This window comes from Ursus americanus, chromosome 33 (genome assembly GCF_024610735.1).
Source record: "Ursus americanus isolate L20-20 chromosome 33, mUrsAme1.1.p, whole genome shotgun sequence".
Taxonomy (NCBI): domain Eukaryota; kingdom Metazoa; phylum Chordata; class Mammalia; order Carnivora; family Ursidae; genus Ursus; species Ursus americanus.
Genome location: NC_142159.1, coordinates 32,180,342 through 32,205,826, shown reverse-complemented (window position 1 = coordinate 32,205,826; position 25,485 = coordinate 32,180,342). Strand labels below are relative to the sequence as shown.

Below are 25,485 nucleotides of genomic sequence, written 5' to 3'. Positions count from 1 at the left end.
CATAGTACTGGAAGTCCTAGCCAGAGCAATCAGTCAAGAAAATAAATAAAAGGGATCAAATCAGAAAAAAAAAAAAGATAAATTGCTTTTGCAGATGACATATTCAATAAATGTCAATAAATGGTGCTGGGAAAATTGGACAGCTACATGCAAAAGAATGAAACTTGACCACTCTCTCACACCATACACAAAGATAAACTCCAAATGGATGAAAGACCTCAATGTGAGACAGGAATCCATCAAAATCCTGGAGGAAAACATAGGCAGCAACCTCTACGACATCGGCCAAAGCAACCTTTTTCATGACACATCTCCAAAGGCAAGAGAAACAAAAGATAAAATGAACTTGTGGGACTTCATCAAGATTAAAAGCTTCTGCACAGTCAAGGAAACAGTCAAAAGAACTAAGAGGCAGCCCACGGAATGGGAGAATATATTTGCAAATGATACTACAGATAAAAGACTGGTATCCAAGATCTACAAAGAACTTTTTTTTTTTTGGAAGAATATTTAACTTTTCTTTAAAAAAAAAATCTTAACCATGAGAGAAAGAAAATAAGAGTATACATTATTTTAACAGGAAAACAGTCATTTCCATCTCTATATTTTATATATATATTTATATTTATATATATATATGTATATATACACCTAGCACAGTGTGTCTATTCTGTCGGTCCGCAGGGAGGGGCCTGGCATGGGGTGAGCAACCGATGCTGCCGTGGCCCCTGGCGATGGTCCTGGGTTAATGCGGGGACTCCAGCATTCACACCCCCTGCCCCACCTCCTGGGCCTGGTTTTTAGGGCCGTACTGGATACACTGGTTTTTCTCTAGGGAGAGGGTGGGGAAGGGTGGACAGAGGTGGGGTCAGGAACTCCCGGAAGAGGACAAGTCCTAGGAGCAGGGAGAAGCTCTCTGCTCGGGCCACAGAGACTGGGCTCTCAAGCCACATGGGCTGGGACACCCTCCCACTCACGGGGACCCGGGTGCTCAGGTCTGGCTCCCCCCTCGGCCCTGACCCCGGAGCTGGCCTGTTAACTAGGAGATGCAAGCTGTCCCTCTGGGCCTGCCTCCGCCCCCGAGGAACAGAAACAAAACAGGTCAAAGTTATTTACAAAGCAAGACGCACATACAGCACGTATGTATTTATAGGAAACCGAAGTGACTATGAGGGGAGAAGCAGGGTGCCCACCTCAGCCCCGGGGTCCTGCGAAGAGGGGAGGGAGGAAGAAAGTGCATTTACACAGAGACTCCTCCTTTCACCTGCATGTCTGGGGGGGCCTTTCAGATGCAGTCAGCATGCTCAGGAGAGGCCTTGGGGGGCGGCTGGAGGAAAGGGGAGACTACTGACACTTGACCGGGACCTGAGCAGACCAAGCGACATGCGGGGCGCCCCCGGGGGTCTCAGCTAGACCCGTTCTCCATGGCCTCCACCGCGGGAAGGAGGTCTGGGCTCCCACTGCCCTGTGCCCCTGCCTCGGGCCGGTCCCCAGAGCACGAGTGGGCAGTTACAGTCCTGGGGAAGAGGCCGCAGGCGCCACGCTGTCTTCCGGGGGAGCATTGGAGCCGTCCTCCGAGCACGGCCATGGCTGGTGGCCGTCCCTGGAGTCGCAGGCCAGGGCTTCCCTGGCCGGAGGTGACAGGGAGCCGTCTGTCCATCTAGCCACCTCCGTGTGGAAACTGCCCACGGGTGTGGTGCCGCCCGACACCTCTCCCGCAAGGGACCTGAGCAGCTCTCTGTGGGCCAGCTCCATGTCCCTGAGCCTGTTGAGCTTGACCGTGAGCTGCTCGATGGTGCGGAAGATGCTGCCCACGTCCCTGAGGGCCAGGCTGGGCGGGGAGTGGCGAGGGCGCCTGTGACCTCCACTGGGTCCCCGAAGCCGCCAGGCAGGGATGCTCTCGGGCTGGGAGGGCTCGGTGCTGGAGTCCGGGGTCCGGCCGGCATGCTGACATAGAAGCAGTTCCCTTTTCTCACGACTTTGTAACTTCCTGCCGCCTCGTGCTTAAAGCCTCTTCTTCTGGGTTCCTGTCCAGCTCGGGAGACTCCCAGATCCCGGAATTCCTGGCCTGTGGGGGCAGCTGTTCCAGAGAACAGAGAGCCATGTCCTCCTGCTCTGGCCCTTCACCCCCGGGGGGCCGTGCCCTGGGGCACCAGCTGCTGCTCCTGAGAGAAGGCGCAGGCGTCAGGCCGTCGTCGGGCTCCCTGGCGGGCTGCGCTTCGGGGTGGCGACCGGGCAGCAGGCCACACAGAATCAGGTGCCGCAGGCTCTCCACGTCTTCCTGGGCTGAGTCGGCGAGCCCTTCCATGAACAGAGGACGGGAGATGGGCAGGAGGATAGGGTCTCTCATCCGGCCTCCCCTGTTCTCTCCATCCAGGGATGTGGAGGGGTGAGGCAGGGCACCCAGCTCCCCTTCGATGCTGTCTTCCTGCTCGGGATCGTCTAGGAGGCCCGCGTGCTTCCCCTCAACCCTCTGCTGGGGCCCAGTGCCTGCTCCGGGCAGCTCCCCGGGCTCTGGTTCACTGTGGAACACTTCTGAGCCATCCAGCCGGACCCTGCTGGGGGTGGGGCTCTGCTGCGCTGGCTCCCGGGCGCCCAGGGGTGGGGGATGGGCGAGCACTGGGGCAGCTCCGGGGCGCCGGGTGGCGTTCCAAATGGCCTCGTCCAAGAGCTCCATCCACGTGTTCTTGTCTAACGACGTCAGTGTCACCAGCTCGTAGATCTGGGGGGGGCCCAGCTCCGAGGTGCAGATGATGAAGAAGGCTCGTTTGTCTGTGGCCACGGAGCAGATGAGCACGGCATTGAGCTTGAGGACAGGGCTGAAGGTCTGCTTGCTGTCCGCGGAGCCTGCGGCGGTCTTGCTGTGACACTTGAGCAGCAGCTTCTTGTCCTGCTTCTGCAACAGCACCAGGAGATCCTCCAGCAGCAGCATGCGCTGGTCCAAGCTCTTATCCTTGCTGATCCTCCAGGTCAGGGGCCCCTCGTGGACCATCCTTCTGGCTGTGAGATCTAGGCTCTTGAACTCTGCTGCCAGGGGGTTGCTGGCCCTCTCCAGGGACGTGGTGTCCAGGTGTTTCTGGCAGCCCTCCAGCTGGTGCCGGTTCTCCGTCTGCTTCACCGCCTTGTTCACATACTTAAGGATTTCCCAGCACTGGTCCCATGCCCGGCAGAGCTTCTAGTGCTTGGCGGTGCCACCCTCCGTGTGCTTGAGGACGCTCTCCAGCAGCAGCGGGTACTTGGTGAGCCGTTGCATCTGACACGATGAGATCCCTGAACTGCAGCCGCCGGCACCGGGGGTGACTCTCAGCCTCCTGCATGAAGAGCTGGAAGCAGCTTTCCTTGCACTGCTTGGTCTTGATGAGCCCCAGGGCGATGGACTGATAGGAGCAGAACTGGGCAGCCACCTGCTGGAGCTCCTCCCGGCCAGGGCCGTCAAACCGAGCCAGCATGAGGTCACCGATGCCTCTGATAATGGGGCCCTCCTCTCGGAGCTTCCTCATGGCCTTGCACCAGGAATTACGGATCTCGATGAGCTCAGGCAGGTTGGGGAAGAGCCGGGCCAGCTCCTCCCGGGGCATCAGGTTCTCCTTCTTCATCCGCCGGTAGAAGATCAGGTCCAGGACCCGGAGCGTGCGCAGATGGGAGGCTTCCATCACAAACAGCTCATTGATGACCTCCTGCCGGTCAATCTCCCTCTGGCTTAGACCGGCCACCACATCCTTGCCCACTGTGTGCTGCCAGTTCTGGGCGTCCGGCTCTGGCTCCAAGTCCAAGAGCTGGCCCAAATCGTCCTCTAGGAGGTGGGGGAGGAAGACATCTGTGCAGAACCCCAGGCTGGGGGACTCGATGCTCCTGCAGCCCATTTTGGGGGTAAAGGGAGGGGTTGGGTTCTCCAGAGACCTTGTGGAGAGGCTGGAGGCAGAGGACAAGGCTGACTGGTGGAGGCGGGCAGCCTCTACGGCCGCGTCCATGTCCACATCACTGCGAGAGCGGGGCACGTTCTCCACCTTCCGGGACCACTTCAGCTCCTCCCAGCCCTTCAGGCTCTCAGAGCGGCCCAGGCGGATCTCTGAGTGTGAGCTGTCGCTCTCCAGCAGGTCCTTGGGGAAGCTTCCTGTGGAGAGCCGCTGCGTCCCAGGCTCCGGGGCGTCATACGGCTGGTTGTTCTCAAAGTGCTGAATGATGTCCCTCACATTGCCTGGTTTGACTTCCACAGGGAACAAGGGAATATGAAATGTGCTCTGCGAAGAGCTTTTGGGCTTCCCGATGTACTTGAGGATAGGGTTTCGCCTCTCGTCCTCCAAGGCATCCTTGTCTTTTTTGGAATTGCTGCTCTTCTTGGTCTTTGGGAAGAAGGGCAGCCACTTGTCCTTGTCAGGAGCTGCCTGGGCCTTTTCAGCTGTGCCAGAAGGCCATGCCTCTCGGAGACGGAGCCCAGCGTAGCCCGTATAGGTATTGAGAGCGAAATCCATGGGGGCACTCCTGTCCTCCTCGTACTTGGACAGAATGCCTGCCAGGGCGGCTAGCTGCTTCTCGGCCACTTGGCGTTCTCGGACAGGGTCCCCATCCAGGTCCAGCAGGTCATTCTCACCGTACAGACTACCCAGCCCCAGGGTGTGCTTTGTTCTGTAGTCCTGGACCTGCCCCTGGATCTCGGGCATGGCTGCCTCCTGCACTTCCCAGAGCGTGGTGCGGATGTCCTCACTGCCGCGCAGACGCAAGTCAATTTCAGCCTGTAACACCTCCGGGACTTTCACTCTCAGCGGCGCTTTTTTCTCTAAGAAAATATTCCGGATGTCTTTTCCTAAGCTTCAGGAGTCCTTGGGGTTTGTCTGCTGGTAAACTTCTGCACACAGGTAAAAAAGCAGCGGACTGGGGTCAGCCTGAGAGAAGATGTACCGTAGGAAAATGCCCAGGTGAGCGGGCCGTGCCTTCAGCTTCTCAAGGTCCTGGAAGATAATGTCGCTCTCATTGTTGAAATAACCTGGGTCATAATCTTTCTCTGGGCCAATAATTAAAGGCTTCGGGCTCTGGTCTGCGCCCTGCTTACTGGTGCCGGGCCCTGGTGCGTCCGAGCCCTGCCGCCGGTGGTGCTGGGCCAGCCTGGCCATGATCACAGGTGAGGATCGGGGACTGTCCAGCCCAGGGTCTGACAGTGCCAAGTTCCAATTCATCAGCGCCTCACTGAGGGAGGGGAAGTGCTCCATTCCAGCATCCAAGCCGCTGCCCCCCTCCTGGCAGTCCAGAGAGCTGGCCTTCTGATGCTCTCTGGCTGGTGTCACCATATAGGGGGGGGTATGTCCACGAAGCCACCCATTTCCTGCTGGATCTTCAGCTGGAGCTGAGTGACACGCCTCCGGGCACCTTCGATCTGCTCCTCCAGCAGGCTGGCAGGATTCCGGCTGTATACCTCACAAATACACTGTAACTCCTTTTCCTCCTGCCTCAGCATATTGCAAAGGATCTGGGTGGCATGTTTTTGGAATTCGGGATCCTGCAGTGGTTTGCCCCCCCCATGCGCTGCGGGGAGGGGCAGGGGGGGGCGGAGGCAGCGGTGGGACCACAGGGGCGACTGGGGGGGGCTCCGGCGGGGGCAGGGTCCTGCTGCAGCCCAGAGACACCGACGGACGAGGGGGAAGAGCCCAGGAGGGTCAGTGCGACATAGGCGCCAGATTTGATAAGCTTTACCACCTCCAGCTGTTGGTCACCATGGTGCCGTTGACTTTGATGATCCGGTCGCCCTCTTTGGCACCAGCTCTCATGGCTGCTCCTCCGGGCCGCACAGACTGCACCAGAACAATACGGTCCCCGCTGACCGTGAAGCCGAAGCCATGCTGGTCCTTCTGGATGATGACACAGCGCTGAACAAGAACCTGCTGTCTCGGAGGTGTCGGAGGGCTGGCGGAGGTGGGAAGGGGACCTGTGTTCAGGCGCCGGAACTCCCAAAGACAGGCCACTTAACCTGTCTATGCTCTGGGGTAACCTCACAGTCATGGTTTCTCAGTGTTTCCGCAGAACAAGGATCCTGCAGTTTTGATGTCTTGATCAGGGCTGAGTCAGCTGCAATTTTTAAGAAAGGTGGGAGGAGGGGCTCCCAACCTCAAGGTCGGATGCTCGGATGCTCAAATGCTCTCTGCTGGCTCTCAGGACCCTGGGAACTGAGGCTCCGCTCTACTTGTACCAGCGAGCATGGTGTCCATTCTCAGCCCCTGGCCCCTCCCCCGTCGGAGAAAAAAACCAAAAGAAAAAGAGGAAAAACTATGACCTTCTTAGAAACCAAAAACCCAACCACAAATCTCTTCAAGGTTAGCGCTATGGGCTAAGACATGAATCACAGAAAGAATGTGCCTTCAAAATATCAGTCTTCACTGCAAGATACAGATGAAGCCCATGCTCGAGACACCGTTCCCGCAGCTGTCCTCCCGCAGGTGGGCGCCCGGTGGCCGGCAGGGCCGTGCCCGGTCCCCCGCACTCAGCACTACGGCGACGCCAACGCCAGGGCAGGGGCGGCGAAGGGCCGTTCCGAACGGGCACCGGGGGAGGCCCCGGCCTGCGCGCTAGGCCGGGAAATAAATGAAAGCATACAACAGGACGTGCACCGCGGCAGCCCTTCAAGTCGGGGCGGCCCTGCGACCACGGTTATGGAGCTCCTTAAAACACAGCAACAAAAACGCTTTTATGTGAAAGGTCTGGAAACCCTTCAAGGAGCCGAAGGCACCGAGCAGAAGCGCGGCGCCCCCGCCTCACGCCCGCCAGGCCCTGGCCTCCCCGGGCCCCGCGCTCACCGCCCCGGCCGCCGTCAACCGCGGACGCCGCTCGCCTCCCCGTGCTGCCCGACCCGCAGCCTCCTCCGCGCCGGCCTGCGGGGGCCCTGCCGCGGCTACCCTCCACCCCGCCCGGCCCGCTCGCCCGCCGCCGCCTCTGCTCTGGCCCAGCGCGCAGAAGGCGGCTCCGCTGCTCCTTCCAGGCCCTTCCCCTTGGCGCGGGGCTCCTCGGGGTGCAGGCCTGGCCGGCTGCCCGTGCCCGCGCTGCCCCCTCCAGCCCCGCTCCAGCAGCGCACTACAAAGAACTTCTCAAACTCAATACAAGAGAAACAAATCATAAAATGGGCAGAAGATATGAACAGTTTTCCAAAGATGACAAACAAATGGCTAACAGACACATGAAAAAATGTTCAAAATCATTAGCCATCAGGGAAATTCAAATAGAAACCACACTAAGATACCACCTTATGCCAGTTAGAATGGCAAAAATTAACAAGGCAGGAAACAGCAATTGCTGGAGAAGATGTGGAGAAAGGGGGGGCGCCTGGGTAGCGCAGTCGTTAAAGCGTCTGCCTTCGGCTCAGGGCGTGATCCCGGCGTTCCGGGATCGAGTCCCACATCGGGCTCCTCTGCTGGGAGCCTGCTTCTTCCTCTCTCACTCGCCTGCTGTGTTCCCTCTCTCGCTGGCTGTCTCTCTGTCACATAAATAAATAAAATCTTAAAAAAAAAAAAAGATGTGGAGAAAGGGGATCCCTCCTACATTGTTGGTGGGAATGCAGGTTGGTGCAGCCACTCTGGAAAACAGTGTGGAGGTCCCTTAAAAAGTTAAAAATGGAGCTACCCTATGACCCAGCCATTGCACTACTGGATATTTACCCCAAAGATACAGACGCAGTGAAGAGAAGGGCCATATGCACCCCAATGTTCATAGCAGCATTGTCCACAATAGCTAAATCGTGGAAGGAACTGAGATGCCCTTCAACAGATGACTGGATTAAGAAGCTGTGGTCCATATATACAACGGAATATTACTCAGCAATCAGAAAGAACGAGTTCTCTACATTTGCTGCAACATGGACGGCACTGGAGGAGAGAATGCTAAGTGAAATAAGTCAAGCAGAGAAAGACAATTATCATGATTTCTCTCATCTATGGAACATAAGAACTAGGAAGATCGGTAGGGGAAGAAAGGGATAAAGAAAGGGGGGATAATCAGAAGGGGGAATGAAGCATGAGAGACTGTGGACTCTGAGAAACAAACTGAGGGCTTCAGAGGGGAGGGGTGTGGGGGAATGGGATAGACAGGTGATGGGTAGTAAGGAGGGCACGTATTGCATGGTGCACTGGGTGTTATATGCAACTAATGAATCATCGAACTTTACATCAGAAACCAGGGATGTACTGTATGGTGACTAACATAATATAATAAAAAATCATTAAAAAAATAAAAATAAAAAAAATAAAATGGATTGAAAGAAGGATAAATAGGGGTGGATTGATAGGTATGTGGTAAGCAAATCTAGCAAATGCTAATGGTAGAATCTAGGCGGCAGTATATGGGTATTCACTTTAAAGTATTTCTACTTTATTGTATGTGTGAAAATATTTGTAATAAAATTTGGAACAAAAATAAAAAAAAAGGAGGGCACGTATCGCATGGTGCACTGGGTATTATACGCAACTAATGAATCATCGAACTTTACATCAAAAAAATAAATAAAAATTAAAAAAAAGAAAAAAGAAAAATAGGTCAAAATAACTATTTTTAGACATTATACTACAGGCAGTGCAAGACTGTGATCACTGGGAGAAGCTAAATTCAGCCAGTAGCACCTTCCAGACCATGGAGCATGAAAAGGAGCCTCCGACAGCACTTGCGAGTCTCAGTGAACACAGCAGATAAAGAATGGAGTTTGGAGCTACCACACTGAATCCAATCTGTAAGGCAGCGTTCCAGAGGGAACTGTGGCAGAGAAGGAGCTATAAAAATCTGCAGAGATGAGCCTGGGGTCTTCAGTACCCCCCACATGCACGCACGCACGCACGTGTGCAGGTATTCTGCAGGGCCGAGAACAGGAAGACTATTGGGGAAAACAATGCCTGAGCTTGGAGAGGGTTTGGAATATTAGAATTCTACCCCATCGGAGTGGAGAGATGTCAATGAGCACTCGGAGCTCTCCTATGAGATCCCAGAAAGACCCTATCTTAAAGTAGGACTAATCTAACCCCAAAGTAAAAGCTATTCTAAACCATATCGTCTAAGAGTTAAAAAGAAGCCTTAAAAGATTAAGCTGATCCACAAAAAAGATAAACCATATCCCAGAACAAAACTCAATACCCTATTAGGGGAAGATAACAAAACTTCCTAACTCAACTCCATAATGTTGAACATATAATCTAAAGTGTTAGAAAAAAAAATAGTAAAAAAATTTTTAAAAAGGAATGTGTATGTTTCTTACTCTCAAAAACTATTTAGAGGGTTATCAGTTAGATGAATTAGAGTGAATCCAATTTATGTAACTGCCTAACAACAACTAATGGGATATATCAGTTTGCTTCATCACATTATCATACCACTACCATATAGTAGGGCAATTCAGAGAGCAATTACCTAATAATGTGGGTTCAACTAACTTTTTTTGAATTACAAATCAAGCAAATCTTCTACAAGTCATTTAAATTATTGCAGCCCTAGTTTCCTTAGCTGTAGTATGCATAGAATGATGCCTACCTCTCAGTGCCCTGGTGATGGCTAAAAATGGCAAGAGATGGGAATATGTTTAGTTTGGTACTTGACTAATAACAGGACTTCACTATTATTTATTCATTAGATTTTTTAATGACAGAAAGATACATATTGTGAAAATTTAAGCTCGCTGATTTCCCTTACTGACAACAGTATGATCTACCATAAAAAGTTTAGGGAAGATGCTAGAAAGTGTAAAGAAATGAGCCATATTTTCATCTTTATCCATCTGGGGCACACTTTATACTACTATCACCATTATCATAAAAAAAAAACCCTCTTTGGCATTTGTTATCCTCAGAATTATATTAAGACTAATTCATAGGCTTATGTCCTCCTTATTAAAATTTTATAATCAAAGATAGGAAAATTGAATTGACATTTAAGTTAAGAACTAACTAGACACAAAATATGAACGGGAAAAAAAGCATTTTTATTTTTACAGCCTTTAATTTTTAATTTTTTAAAACATTTATTTATTTTGAGAGAGAGAGAGTACAGGAGTGAGCACAAGTGGGGGGGCAGAGGGAGTAGGATAGATAATCTCAAGAGGACTCCACACTTGGCACGGAACCCACCGCGGGGCTCCATCTCAGGACCCTGAGATCATCGTCTGAGCAGAAACCAACAGCCAGAGGTTTAACCGACGGCACCACCCAGGTTCCCCTATTTTTACTGATTTTTCAAGTAAGTGAATTACAGAAGCAATTTCAGCAACTAATTGTGTGACAGACACAAAAGCCAAAAATGTTAGGTAAATTCATTGAACCCTGAAGTTTTGTCTTTATTATTCTTACATTCCCAAAGCTTTTTCAAATGCCTAAAATAAAACAGAGACTCAGTAGAAACATGTTTGATAAATGAAGGAGGTTTTTATATGTTCTTTCATCAATGTGGTAAGAATTAAGGAAGCGATATTTCAGAGCTGTTTTCTTTTCCCTTACTTGGAAAGATAACTTGTAAATTTTTCATTGAGAACTAGGAAATACTTTGAGACGTGTCACAAAGGCAATGTTTAACAAAAAGAAAAAAAATAGACACATCACAACACCTATGCCTATACCACTGTTATTGTCAGAGAAGTCAGAAATGTCAAAATTAAGCAGTTAATTGAGTAATCAAATTCACAACACAAACAACTATAAAGCACGTGATTTCTTCTATTGATACTATAGAATCAGAAAAGTCTATATTTGAATTCTTCGTACTTTAATAACAGCATTACGAAGAGAGGAGGTATTTGAGGGTCAAAATTCAGCAAAAATTAAGGCAGTATTAATGACATGACCCAGTTTAGTTTCCACTAGAGATTAATATAGAGAGGCTGTCAGGTGCTGCTAGAAATTTCCTACAAATCAATGATGCATGGAAAAAGTGATGCTTGGAAATTTAAACTATTCAATATTTTGTAGTAGAGGGAGAAGATAAAAATTAAGATAAAATCAGTGTTCTGAGAAAATATAAAGAAACAGACAAACTAAATTCTATAGGATAAATGAAAATATGCATCTAAGTATAAATATAAAACTTTCTAGAAATTCAAGAAAACAGGCATATTAAACAAAAAAAGGATTGCTTCTGTGTATTTATTTTTTTTGCTTTTTTTTTGCTTCTGTGCATTTAAACAAATACTGAAATTGTTCACAATACTAGCAATTTTAAATTGCTTCTTTTCTTATCCTTTTCAAAGGCTGCTTTCATTTCAACATAACATTAAATTCTATGAGAAACCTACCAATGACTGATAATTTGAATCTAAAATCTGGTATCTAACGCTCTTATTCAAGTAAAATATGACAGCTCAGATTTGAAACAAAAATTCTTACCCAGTAGTGGATAACGTGGTAATTCTATTTTCAATTTTTTGAGGAACCTCCACACTGTTCTCTCCAGTCACTGCACAATCTGCATTCCCACCAACAGTGCCTGAGGGTTCCTTTTTGTCCACACCTTCATCAACACCTGATATTTCTTGTCTTTTGATTTTAACCATTCTGAAGGTATGAGGTGGTATCTCATCCTGGTTTTGACCTGCATTTCCCCAAAAATGGTCCTCTCCCCATTTTTAATGGGAGAATTTGTTTGTTTGTTTTCTGGTGTTGAATTGTGTAAGTTCTTTACATATTTTGGATATTAACTCCTTATCAGATACATCATTCAGAAATGTTTTCTCCCACTGAATAGCTGGCCTTTTGTTTTGTTCGTGGTTTCCTTCACTGTACAAAAAACTTTTTGTTCTGATGTAGTCCTAATAGTTTAATTTTGCTTTTGTTTCCCTTGCCTTTGGAGACATATCTAGAAAAATGTTGCTATAGCCAGTGTCAAAGAAATTACTGCCTATGTTCTCTTCTGGGATTTTTATGGTTTCAGGTCTCACATTTAGGACTTTAATCCACTCCGAGTTTATTTTTGTGTATGGTGTGAGAAAGCAGTCCAATTTCATGTTTTTGCATGGAGCTATTATGGAGCTGTTTAGTTTTCCCAGTACCATTTGTTGAAAAGATGGTCTTTTCCCCATTGTATAGTCTTACCCTTTTCCTAGATTAATTGACCATAAATGTGTGGGTTTATTTCTGGATTCTTTGTCCTATTCCATTGATTTATATATCTCTTTTTGTGCAAGGCCTACTGTTTTGATTACTACACCTTTGTGGTATATCCTGAAATCTGGGATTGTGATATGTCCAGCTTCACTCTTCTCTCTCAAAATTGCTTTGGTGATTGAGGGCCTTTTCAGGTTATGCAAAGAAAACAAAAACACAAATTTGAAAATATATATGCACCCATATACCTACTGTAGCATTATTTACAATAGCCAAGATACAGAAGCAACCTAAGCATGTCCATCCATAGATGAATGGATAATGAAGATGTGTTTGTGTGTGTGTCTGCATGTACATATTACTCAACCATAAAAGAGAATGAGATTTTGTCATTTGCAACAACATGAATGGATCTAGAGGGTATAATGCTATGTGAAGTGAGTCAGACAAAGACCAATACCACATTTCACTCATATGTGGAATTTAAAAAACAAAACCAAGAAAATAAACACAGACAAAAAACCAGGCTCTTAAATACAGAAAATAGGTGGTTACCGGAGGGAAGGTGGGTGGGGAATGGTGAAATAGATAAAGGGGATTAAGAGTACATTTATCCTGATGAGCACTGAGTAATGCATACAATTATAGAATTATTCTATTGTAAACCTAAAACCAACACAACACTGTATGTTAAGTATACTTCCATCATAAAAATAATTCTAACCCATGTTGACAGTATTCTTCAGTTCATAATGAAATCACAAATGATCCCTAAAATTTCATTCTCTTAACCCAACAAGTATTTATTCTTCATTCACACCAAACTACAGATATGGGTGCAGATCAGCAGTCGGTCTCTGCCCCACCTCTACTCGGGATTCTATTATCTCTAGGGTAGGGAAAAGACAGGTGCTGAATCTCACACTACCTCTTGAATCTCCACTTACTGCATTGGCCAATTCAATTATACCAATAAGTACAATTATTTGAATAAAATTTCCTGAACACCACAACTATTCAAGGTGGTAAGGTGAGATCTATTAAAACTGTTGAATCTATTCTTAAAATCATTCCTGCAAAAAAATTCACATAGTGAATTCTGCAAATGCATAAGGAGGAAACTCTGTGAAAAATGGAAAACAAATGTTGTCTTTTTATGCCACCAGCTTATCTTTAATTCCAAAACATGACAATGAGATTATAATAAAATTAATTTCACCTATGAACATGAAAGTAATAATCCTTAGTAAAATGTTAGCAGAATGAATCTAACTTGTATTATTCCAGGTATGAAAGGCTGGTTTGATACTCAAAAATTAATTTATATAATTAACCATGTTTATATACTGATAGATGTAGGAAAACATCTGACAGAATTCAACACCAATTCATTAAAAAACTTGTAAACTACCAACAACATAGAATCTTGTACTAGGAAATGATCTGATAAAGAGTATTTACACAAATACTTAAAATATATAAAATAAATAATAAATATTATAGTCACCTTGACAAAGGGAAATGCAGAAGAATGCCGGGTATTACCACTTTAATGCAACACTGTTTTCGAGGATCAGATGGTGTAATGAGGCAAGAAAAATTAATAAAATGGAGTAAGAATTGGAAGGGGGGAAAAAACCTAAATACTATCCAGCACCAACTGCTGTCACTGGCATATTCTACTAAACACTGAAAGATAAGTGATACCAATTCTTCTTAACATGTTCCAAAGGGGGGAAAAATCAACAGGAGGGAACACTTCTACCTTATTTTACCAGGCCAGAATTATTTTGGTACCACAGCTAAATAAGTACACTGTAAGAAAAATAGAGTACAGGCCAACGTCCCTAGGATATGTAAAAATTATGAACAAAGTATAAGCAAACCCAACTCAACTCCACATTAAAAGGATCATATACCGTGAGCAAACAGGAATTTTCCCTGGGATGGAATGTTTCAAAATATGCAAATCAACAAATATGATACACCTTCTATACAAAATGATAGATAAAAATCATATAACATCTCCATAGATGCAGAAAAGCATTTGAAAAAATAAAATACCTTTTCATGACTAAAACAACAAAAACAACAAATTAGTATAGAAGAAACCAATCTCAACATAATTAAGACTACCTAGGACAGTCCCACTGTTAACATCACAATCAAAGTAAAAGGTTGAAAGCTTACCATCTCAGATAAGGAACAACATCAACATATGTTCTATGTTCTATATTCAACATAGAACTGGAACACCAAGCCGGAGCAATCAGGCAAGAAAAAGAAAACAAAGGCATCCAAAACAGAAAAGAGAAGGTAAAACTGTCTTTGTTTGCAAATGGTATCATCTTATACAAAGAAAATCCAAAAGACTCAACCAAAAAAGTGCTAGGAAAAAAATCAACAAATTCAGAAATATTACAGGATACAAAATCAACACACCTAAATCAGTGGCATTTCTATACACTACAGCCAAACATCTAAAAAAGAAATAAAGGAAACAACCCCATTCACAATAGCGTAAAAACCAACAGATCACTTAAGAATAAATTTGATCAAAGGAGGTAAAAGACCTGTTCACTGAAAGCCACGAGACTCTGATGACGGAAACTGAAAAAGACACAAATGGGATGACATCTTGTGTTCACAGAATGGAAGAATTAATATTATTAAAATGCCCATACTATCCACAGACTTCTACATACTTGATGTAATTCCTATCAATATCACAAGAGTAATTTTTCAAGGAATTGAAAAAACAATCACAAAATTTGTATGAAACCACAGAAAACTGAATACCCGAAGAAATTCTGAAAAAGAAAAACAACACTGGAGGAATTGTACTTTCTGACTCAAAGCTATAGTAATCAAAATGGGATGGTTATTGTCATAAAAACAGATATATAGACCAATGGGATAGAACTGAAAGCTAAGAAATAGTCTCTCATGGTTCTGGGAAACAAACTGAGGGCTTTAGAGGGGAGGGGGTGAGGGATCGGGATAGGCTGGTGATAGGTATTAAGGAGGGCACGTATTGCATGATGCACTGGGTGTTATATGCAAGTAATGAATCATGGAACTTTACATCAAAAACTAGGGATGTACTGTATGGTGACTAACACAACCTAATAAAAATTTTTTATTAAAAAAAAAGAAAGCTAAGAAATAAACCCTCACATATACAGGTAACTAGTATTTGACAAGAGAGTGAACACAATACTCAATGGGGAGAGAACAGTCCCTTCAATAAATGGTGGTGGAAAACTGGATAACCACACACAGAAGAATGAAATTAGACGCCTGTTTTATAACACTCACAAAAAATTAACTTGAAATGGGCTAAAGACTCAAACGTAATACCTGAATTCATAAAATTCCTAGAAGAAAGCACAGGGAAAAATCCCTTGACAGTGATCTTAGCAACAAGTTTTGGATATGATACCGAAAGCATAAGCTACAACAGTAAAAATCAAAATGTGGGACATCGTCAAACAGCTTCTACACAACAAAAGAAACAACAAAATGAAAAGGCAACCTATAGGATAGGACAAAATATGTGCAAATCATATATCTGTTAAGAAGTTAATATCCAAGGGGCACCTGGGTGGCTCGGTTGGTTAAGCATCTGCCATGTGCTCAGGTCATGATCTCTGGGTCCTGGGTTGGAGCCCTACATCGGGCTCCCTGCGCAGTGGGGAGTTTGCTTCTCCCTCTCCCTCTGCCCTTCCCCCTGCTCATGTGCAAGCTCACTCACTCTCTCTCTCTGCCTCTCAAATAAAGTCTTTAAAAAAAAGTTAATATCCAAACCATATACGGAACTCATACAACTCAGTAGCAATCAATCAATTAATCAATAAACAATCTAACTTAGAAATAGGCAGAGAAACTGAATAGAATTTTTCCAGAGACGACATTCAACTGGCCAGCAGGTACATGAAACGGTACCTCACATCACTAATCATCAGGGAAGTGTAAATTAAAATCACAATGAGCTATCGCCTCACACAGGTTAGAATGATGAAGGTCATCAAAGAGACAAGAGGTAAGTATTGATGAGGATGTGGAGAAAAGGGAATCCTTGAGTCCTTGCGCGCAGTTGATGGGAATACGAACTGGTGCAGCCACTAAGGAAAAGACTACAAAAAAAAATTAAAAATGGAACTACCATAGGATCAAGCAATCCCACTTCTTCGTATATATAAAAAGAAGAAAGAAAGAAAGAAAGAAAGAAAGAAAGAAAGAAAGAAAGAAAGAAAGAAAGAAAGAAAGAAAGAAAAGAAAAGAAAGATGTCAGAGATACCTGCACTCCCAATGGGTTCAATGCAGCATTGTTCACAATCACCAAGATACGGAAACAGCCTAAATATCTGTCAACAGGTAACTCAATAATCCATCCTAATGGAAGATGCAGTCTTCCGTGTTTCTTGACCAAAAAACAAAAAGAAAAAGAAAGAAAAAAATCCAAGTCACCAACAGTTTCTCTTCTGTCCTCCCCCATTTTTTTCTTTTCTTTTTTCTTTTTCTAAATAAGAGCTTGCTGTTTCCATGCTTGAAAGACAGTTTTCTCCCTGAACGACAGTTCTTAGAGAATTCTAGTGGCCACAGGGGTGGTTTCTTCCTGAGTAAAATATTAGGAAAATCACTTTTAGTTTTTGTGAACCTCTCACATTGAAAGTTTTTATTTCTTCAAGGTCAGCCAGACTTCTATTCTGTCAGTCTTAGCCTAGAATTTCCAGACCCAGCTCACCTCCAGTCTTGCCCCCCTTTCTGCCTCTAGCTGAAACCGAATGGGTTAGGGAAGACCCTATTGGCCAGGTTTTACACACATCCTACTAAGTAGTACAAAGGGAAAATAGAACCAAACAGTTAAAGCCCTCGGTTAGAAGCTGAGAAGGCGGAGAAGATTTGCCAAAACATGAATGCAGTGGCCAACTTTCAAAGGATGTGATTTTTCCCTCTTACTTCTCCCCAGCAACCTGATCTAGTAATGATAACTGATGTTTGTTGAAGATTTACGCTGTGCCAGCCACTAGGCAAAGCCCTTTATAAGTGTTAACTCTTTTAATCTCATAACAATTCAGAGTTAAGTAGTATCATTATCCCCATTTTACAGATGAGAAAAACAAGGCATAAAGAGATTAGGTAACCTGCCCCAGGTCACACATCCAGTAAACGGCAGAGTTCAGTTTGCCCGGGCAGTTCGATTCTAAAATTCATGTTCTTTTTTTTTTTTTTTAAGAATTTATTTATTCGACAGAGATAGAGACAGCCAGCTAGAGAGGGAACACAAGCAGGGGGAGTGGGAGAGGAAGAAGCAGGCTCATAGTGGAGGAGCCCGATATGGGGCTCGATCCCATAACGCTGGGATCATGCCCTGAGCCGAAGGCAGACGCTTAACCGCTGTGCCACCCAGGCGCCCCTAAAATTCATGTTCTTAAGCTCTATGCTGTTAGCCATTTTTTCTATTTGGGGTTCTCCTTTGAAGCGTGTATGCCAGTAACATTGACGAAACAGTTGGCTCACTGACCCTAATAGATGTACCCCCAGCCGGTCCCCCTGAAAGGCTTACATTTCATAAACTGAACATTAAAACTGACTCAGTATTTACACCCGGTCTCTTCATTTTGGCACCGCAATTGACATTTCCCATTTTTTTTCTTGCAACGCAGGTCTTACATTTAGAGCTGCAAAGGTAAGGTGACCTTCTCCCTGGAGAGTCTTATCAGGTTAACACACAGAAGCTCATTTAGAAGTTCATTAACACCTATATCCAAGATGCCTTTCCCCGAAGGCTCCACTGTGAACTCCTCTTCTTCTGCCTGAGTTTGCCAAGCCTAGAACCGCCCTGGGAGCTGGCCCCAGCCAAAGCCACAGCAAACACTGCTGGGAACATAGCCTAGTGGCGTGAAGCACAATTCCAACCAGGTTAGGTGGTCTTTAAGATCCTCCTGAAGATTCTCGGAGAGAAGAACTTCTCGGGGGAGGCCAGAATGAGGACGAAACCAACTCTTCTCCTGTTACTTCGAGCAAATCCACAATAAGCCTATAAGCCAAAGAGGACTGAGAGATGCAGTAATTCTATGGCAAGTCTGAGTCATTCTGGATTGCCCATGGTGGGGAAGCACTTTCCAGGGTGGCCACAAGGATGGCCCTGAGTCCTGGGAGTTCCCAGCAGTGCTTGACTTATTCTTTGGCTGGGGAGAAACAGTATTTACAATGGCGCATGTGAGGTTGGCACCGTGTGGACAGAGGAGGCTGGAACATACAATGCGTAGTCCCATCTTCTTCAACTTCCAATGCTCCCTAATGGCCTTTTTTTGGAATGGGCCCTCCTGTTCGCTCTATAAGAAAACAATCAAATACTCCAACTGCCTTCCTACCATGCATTTCTGGATCCCTCTATCTAGTTATTTTGATTGAAGGGTAAGCAAGGGCTCGGCTTGGGTGGACAGGAGAAAAACACTACCCACGAGTGCACATTTTAAACATTAGGGCTAAACAGGGAGACGGTGTCTGAGATATTTCAAACTGCATAGACAGGTTTGAGAGAGTTAATTTGAAGACTCACTTGGATTTACTGCCAGACTTGTTCCCAATCCCAAATCAGTTTATGGTTGTTGCCAATATTACACAGTCGGCTTTACAGAAACCGACCAGGCCAATGCGTATCAGGAAATCCCTTTCAATCCCCAAATCCAGCCAGCGTGCTCCTCCAGCTGGGACCCTGGCCAAAGAGGCGGCCGTGGAGACTGTTTATTATTGTGGTCAATTCACAGCATGGTCGGCATGGAAAGGCTCTTCTCAGATTAAATAGTTCATCCCTCCACCTTCAGACCGAGCTGCCCCCTGACCAGCAAGGACTGGTGCAATCCTGGCAAGGCCGCTGGAGAAGGATTCTCCCACTCCCCATCCTGCTCACCCTGCATTCAACACAGTCAGAACTTTCTGACCCAACGCTTAAGACAGAAAGGCAAGGAATCTGCTCTTCTCCAGCCTATTTGTCCCTCTGCCAGGCGACCACACACGTGGCCGCGTTCACACGTGCATACAGCGTGTGTACACACTGGATCATCAGCAGGATTCGTACTTGGAATTAACCTAAAAAATAAAATTGGGTGGAGAGAACAGCCCCCCACATGAAGCTCAGTGCCACAGCTTCCTTTAGAAATTAGAGCGTTCATTATGGATTCAGCAGAGATACTCACGGGGGTTGACCATTAACCTTGTTCCCCCTCCAAATGTGAGCTTGTTGCCTGCATTATTTTTCACACAATGATCTTCAGCTCATCACAAACCTCCTAGAAACTGTACTAAGTTTTCCCTAAAGATCTTCTGGAAGGAACGATACTGTGAGCACTGAGAATATTAAGTAATTGTCACAGTAATAACCTGGCACAGAATCCTAGCACCAGCTTGGATTTCAGGACTGTTTCCACATTGGATAAATGAAGGATATTCTTTCTAAATAGTCTGAAGAGGGAGTTTTCCTGCCCAAGCCCAGAATGCTGACTGCCAGAAACCTAGCCGATCCTCTGGTGTTTTAGATAATAATTCTCCAGGGGTTCTGAAGATCATATTCCTTATTTGGACAAAGTAGGAACGGTTCATGCCTGTGTCTCCAAGCCCAAGCAGTCAGAGATATTGTCATCACTGGGGGAGAGACTGAGGGCAGCTGCCAGAGCCCACCTGGCACGAGGGGTCAGCATATTGGTCCACCCCTCAGGGTGTTGGAGCCTGACACCTCTGACCGAGGTCCAGCTTGTGGAACATCAAAGGAGATCCCCACCTCTTCTCGTTCCAAAGAACCAGAGACATTCGCAGGCACTGGCCAGCCCTGAATTCACTGACTCCAACTCCAGACCTTTTCACTCCCTGCTTAGATGGTCATGAGGAAAAGGACATTTTCCCTCTTTGTCTTGGGGTAGATTTTTCTATTCTTTCTGTCCCTTTCCCCAGGTAACACATCTCAAGGGTTAACAGGAAATCTTTCTCTTACAGGCAGCTTCTCCTAATCTGTCTAGATGATCCTTTGGTATCTCTCTTAATTTTGAGGGTAACTTGAAGGAAAATCTGAGAAGGAAGCTTCATGCGCACCACAGCTGAGGGTATAGCACGGTGTCCTTCCCTTTGCTGCCCTCGGGCTGCTGGGAGGACCAGGGGCTTAACAAGCAATGATCAGGAATGGGCCATTCCAAAGGGAAAGCAAGAAACACGCAGGTCATATGGCAGTCCATAAATTTCCTACTTGGATTTAGTCAGTCTTGTTCCTCCTCCAGAGAGTATCTTCCCGTGGACCGATCCGCCCTCCCACGTCCATTACAAAAGGATCTCTTTTCCTCCTACTTTGCTATTTGCCTGCTGGATCACTTTCCCAAGCCTCTTTCATTTTTAAAAAGGGATATAATTTCTCAAACTCTCCCTATGAAATTAAGTGTGGTGTCACCTATGTGGTGTCCCGGCTAAGACATTGTGAAACTCAATTTGTTTCATGTGTGCAAGTCTGTTTATAGTGGTGGGTCCATGATGACTGATTTGTGGACACGAAGTATAGGTGTGGGCTTCTGTAAACATTCAGAGGAAGTAGGTGTCCCATTTACCTAGAGCACGGCATTTGTGGAAGGGAAAGGCTGGGAATAAATTTAGAGAATGGAAATGGCCCAGGTTTTAGAGTCTTAAGTGACAGGCTAAGAAGTGGATATAATGGTTTCTCAAAATATGAATGCTTACAAGGGGAAAGGCCAAAAGAAGGGTAGGAAAAGTAAGTTGAAAGGGGGGAATGAGAATATAGTTTTAAAAGAAGAGAATAAAGGAACAAAGAAGTCCTACTATGTTTAGAGGAGTCTCTCAGGCTCTTTAGTTAATAAATATTTTTCTAATGATTAATACAATTCTAATGAAAATGGTGGTAAGTCCATCATGGCGAGTCTCAGAACTCTCCTTTACCTCTCCTGTCCGGGGTAGAGAGACCCAGAATTTCCACTTCGGGTCGCAGTAATGCTTGCTTCTATAGTTTATAATGACTATTTCCCTTATTTTACCTTTTCTGGACCCTTTAACACAAACACCTTTAAAAATAAAGTCTTGTCTGTAATACTCACTTGGTAAAACCTTCACCTCGTGCCTTCTCCAAAGATGTATTGGTAGCCTCCTAAGGTAGTCACAGTGTTATGTGGCTCTACGCAAACCAACAGAAGGTTACCATTTCTTGGACCAGCTTTGCTGTCAATTAGTAGGACATCGTATGCACTTCTCCGTTGGAAGGTACTGTTCTCATGTTTGTCTAAAAGGATTTACGTGGGGCAATATCTCCGTTTATACAGAAAATCTTCACTGCTTTGATGAGGTCTGAGTTGGTGAAACGTCTTCAATTTCACGTTATGTTTATCTTAAGTGTATTTATTAAGAGGCTGTTTAAACATCTACATGATTGTTGACCCTTTTGAAGTACTCCCTTTAGGCCTCTCAATAAGAATCATGATGGACCAGTGATGGGTAGGAAGGAGGGCACGTATTGCATGGCGCACTGGGTGTTGTACGCAACTAATGAGTCATCGAACTTTACATCGGAAACCAGGGATGCACTATATGGTGATTAACATAATATAATAAAAAATGATTAAAAAAAAAGAATCAGGGGCGCCTGGGTGGCACAGCGGTTAAGCGTCTGCCTTCGGCTCAGGGCGTGATCCCGGCGTTATGGGATCGAGCCCCACATCAGGCTCTTCCACTATGAGCCTGCTTCTTCCTCTCCCACTCCCCCTGCTTGTGTTCCCTCTCTCGCTGGCTGTCTCTATCTCTGTCGAATAAATAAATAAAATCTTTAAAAAAAAAAAAAAGAATCAGTTTAAGAGCCACAAATAGCCAGCAATGGCATGATTTTATATTCTTACCTCATTTTCGAACCAAAATAGTACCAGTAATGAGTTTGAGTCCCTCCTTTCTGTATAAATCATAGCTCTGAGAGGCTTTTGATTATTCACAGAAATGAAACCCACCTTCAAAAGATAAAGCCATCATGGATGCTACAAAAAGAATGTGCCTCAAAAAAAAAAGGAAAAAGGATGTGCCTTGACCTTTAAGGGCAGATTCAAACAACGGAAGGGAGCCTCCTTCAGCTGAGGGCCTTGCCTGGGCCACTCTTTTAATTGTATCCCCTGCCTTTGTCAACGAGTCAGCCCCCTCGCCTCAGTGTCACCCCTGGTTCAGGCACAGAGGGCTGTTGACGAGAAATACTATGAAATGTAAAGTGGCAGGCGCTGCTGCAAATAATTCTCACAGGAAAGAGAAAAATAACAACAAAAACCACGCAACCCTGAGCTCAGCCCGTGTGGGGACAGCCCGTACCTCTTCGATACTGCTTTCTGGAATCCATCTTTATTATGCCCTCCCTGACAGCTTCACGACTTGCTTTATCACAGAGAACCCCTTGGAGGTGGGGAGCTCTCTAAGGTCCCCAGATTCTCTGCTCCTCCTACGCGGTCAACTCAGCCAGCCTTGGTAAAGGGTGAGGTTTGTCCTCGGGGCAAACAGGGGCCGTCCTGTCTCCAGAGAAGGTTTTCTTCTGCTATTCTCCCAGAAGAGGAAAGCCACGAGAAGCTTGTAATCCTGCTGCCCAGCCCTCACCCGAGTCCTCAGTCCACTTGCCGGATTTTTCAGTTCTACCGGGGGACACGGGCTTCAGCTCAACTGGGTCCCCAGCACTTATCTGTTAAGGACACGCTTCCTTGGCTCCACACTCCCGCTTGGGTCGCCTCCCTTTCCATTGGTTTGTTTCTGCCTCTATCGCAAAGCTTTTCTTCCTCTTATCTCTGCCTCTTTCCCAAAGCCTCAACGTGCTATGTGGACCTTCGAGAAACACCGCCTGCGGTATTAATACAATTTATCAAACTGCCCATAGACCTGATAACCAAATCCAGCCTCTGGGGAAACGTGTCTTCATATCTGGCTCACACATCCGACATAGTTAACAACTGCACGCTAAACAAAGCAATTAAATTCAGCTGTGTTTCAACAGGTCCCACTGGATTTCTTTCCAGAAAGGATAATTAGTTAACCACAAGAACTCACCGGGTGTGACCAGCAGTGAGGTGCCTTTGCCAAAGTAGAGGTTATACCCACTGCCGAGATCCACAGTGCGTTTTCCCTAAACAAAAAGACCCTTGTAGTAACCACTCTGATGTCCCCCTCACGTGGCTCTCCATTGACTCTAACATCTGAAAACCAACACACAGCAGTCACACAGACCGTGGCTCGTCCATGAGAAGGTCACCCACTGAACACAGTGAGGAGGGCAATCACTCCTGAGAACTGCCTTCCTGGGGCCAACAACCTTGTTTCATATCACGAAGCCCAGAGTTTTCCAGCAGAGGGAAGTGCCCATCTCGACTGAGGAGAGTGGGGGGCATGGACCAGCAGCTGCTCTGAGGGCTCATGGGTGAAGGGTGGAAAGACACCACAGAGAAAGGGGTTGGTGAATTTTGCCTCCTTCACTCTGGGTTGTTCTCGAGTTGCACTCACTGATTTCGTTTCTGAGATCCCCCAACACTTACTTGGTTTAACAGAGAGTTGAGTGCCTTTTCCAAAGATGAGCCTTTCTTGGCTGCCTCCATAATTCACAGTCATACGGGGCCTTACAATAACCAGTGGGAGGGAAGGACTGAGGGGACTCTGGGTAAGGGGGGCCACTTTCCCTCTTGTGGGAGCCTCACCACCCCGCAGCCTCAGCTCCCAGCTCCTTGGCAGGGTTAGGACAGTTCTCTAAAAGTAATAGCTGGCCTGTGCAGAGAGATCTGAGCTGGATCTTAGAACACTGGGTTTTGGTATCCTGCTCATGCATGAGACACATGGGACAATTGCAAGGTCAGGCAGAGACATGCCACCTAGCATAGGTGGCCAACACTGGGGGCAGAGAGTGATTATTTTAGAGACCAGGAGCACCATGCCACTCTCAGAGCCACAGTTCTTATAAAGAATATTAATGAAAACAACAACGAAACCAACAAAACCCAAAAGATACATTAAGAGAGCTGTTTGCACTCCTTTTGGATTGAAGGGGTTCTTAACGAGGAAAACCCGCTGAGTTGTTAGTTCTTTTTCTTTGTCTTATCACAGAATATGGGTGTTGCCTATTATCCTTAGCATTTCTTTATATCCAGAGCCAATGAACAAACCCATGAAAACATCTATTTCTTTATGACCTGTCCTTAGGATTGCCTGAATTCATTAACTGGCAGACTTCCCATCAGCTCAGGCCCAAAGAAACAAGGTGCCTCGATCTGGGGGGTGGGGGGTGGCCGTGTCTTAATCCCACTAAAACTGCACGGAAGAACACCACTCCTCATCCTAGCTTTTGAGATTGACCCGCTCCCCTCACTCACTTGGCTTTACTGTCAGCCTGGTCCCCGCTCCAAAGCGAAGGTCATTGTTATTATTGCCACAGCGATACACCCTTTAACAAAAACCTCCTGGGGCAGCCTTGCAGCCAGGCTCCCAGTGTCAATGGGGAGAGGCACTGACCAACACCATACAACACGACAGTCCCATTTTTCTTTTCCGAGGGGACCCTGGCCACTTCGTCATGCTTCTAGGCTGTAAAAGTGGGCACGTCTCAGCTCACTGAGGACAGCTAATCTCGACCCCAAATTGGCACTCCGAGACATCTAATCAGCTTTCAAACAAGTTCCTGAGCTGTGTATAAACCCATGCCACAAACAAATCATGCCCAAACACCCTGTTTGTCTTCAGGGACCGCTATGTACGAGGCTCTACCTGGTGGCACGCTCCAGAACGTCTATAATTTGCATCTTAATTATGGGTTCAAAATACTCAAACTAGTCATCTATGTAATTTCATGTTAATTATCATGTAGTCATCTCGTAATTGGCAAATAATGAAACATAGCAGAGCTTGGGGGGAGAGGGTTGGCATTTGACTACGTGTTCGGAGGGTCAAGGTTTTTCTTTTACTGCACCGAGGGCCCGCCCAAATGACTCCTCTCAAAAGTGGAGTGTGCAGGACGTTCAGCAAGTTTCCTTCGAGTCTCTCGAAAACAGTCATTAGAAGGTTATCTAACCCACTTCCTCTCATTTACAACATATCACCCCTGAGACATCATCAGAGCAAGCAGGACTCTCTATTCTCCGTGTGACAGCCCTTCTCATTCTGCTGCCTAAAGTCCTGATGATGAATTAATTCCCAAGCCCACTGTTTCAAAGGAAACACACAGAGTGTGAGACTGACGAAGCTTGGAGCAGGGAGAAGTCTGTTTTCACAGGTGCAAGGAAAGATTCAGTAATGGAAATAAAACGAACACACATTCTGGTTGAATACAGGTATCCGCAGGGAGATCAGTTCCACTGGAAGGGAGGAAGGACTACGTCCAGCCAGGACAGCCCCTCTGTAGCCCCCCTTGGTTTAAAGCAACACCCAGTTA

The 25,485-nt window shown here is 46.1% G+C and overlaps 1 pseudogene; it reads right to left on the bottom strand.

The window, feature by feature from the left end:
• Nucleotides 1-1,509: 1,509 nt before the first annotated feature.
• On the bottom strand, nt 1,510-6,351 carry LOC123780124 (rho guanine nucleotide exchange factor 11 pseudogene; annotated as a pseudogene).
• Nucleotides 6,352-25,485: the final 19,134 nt, after the last annotated feature.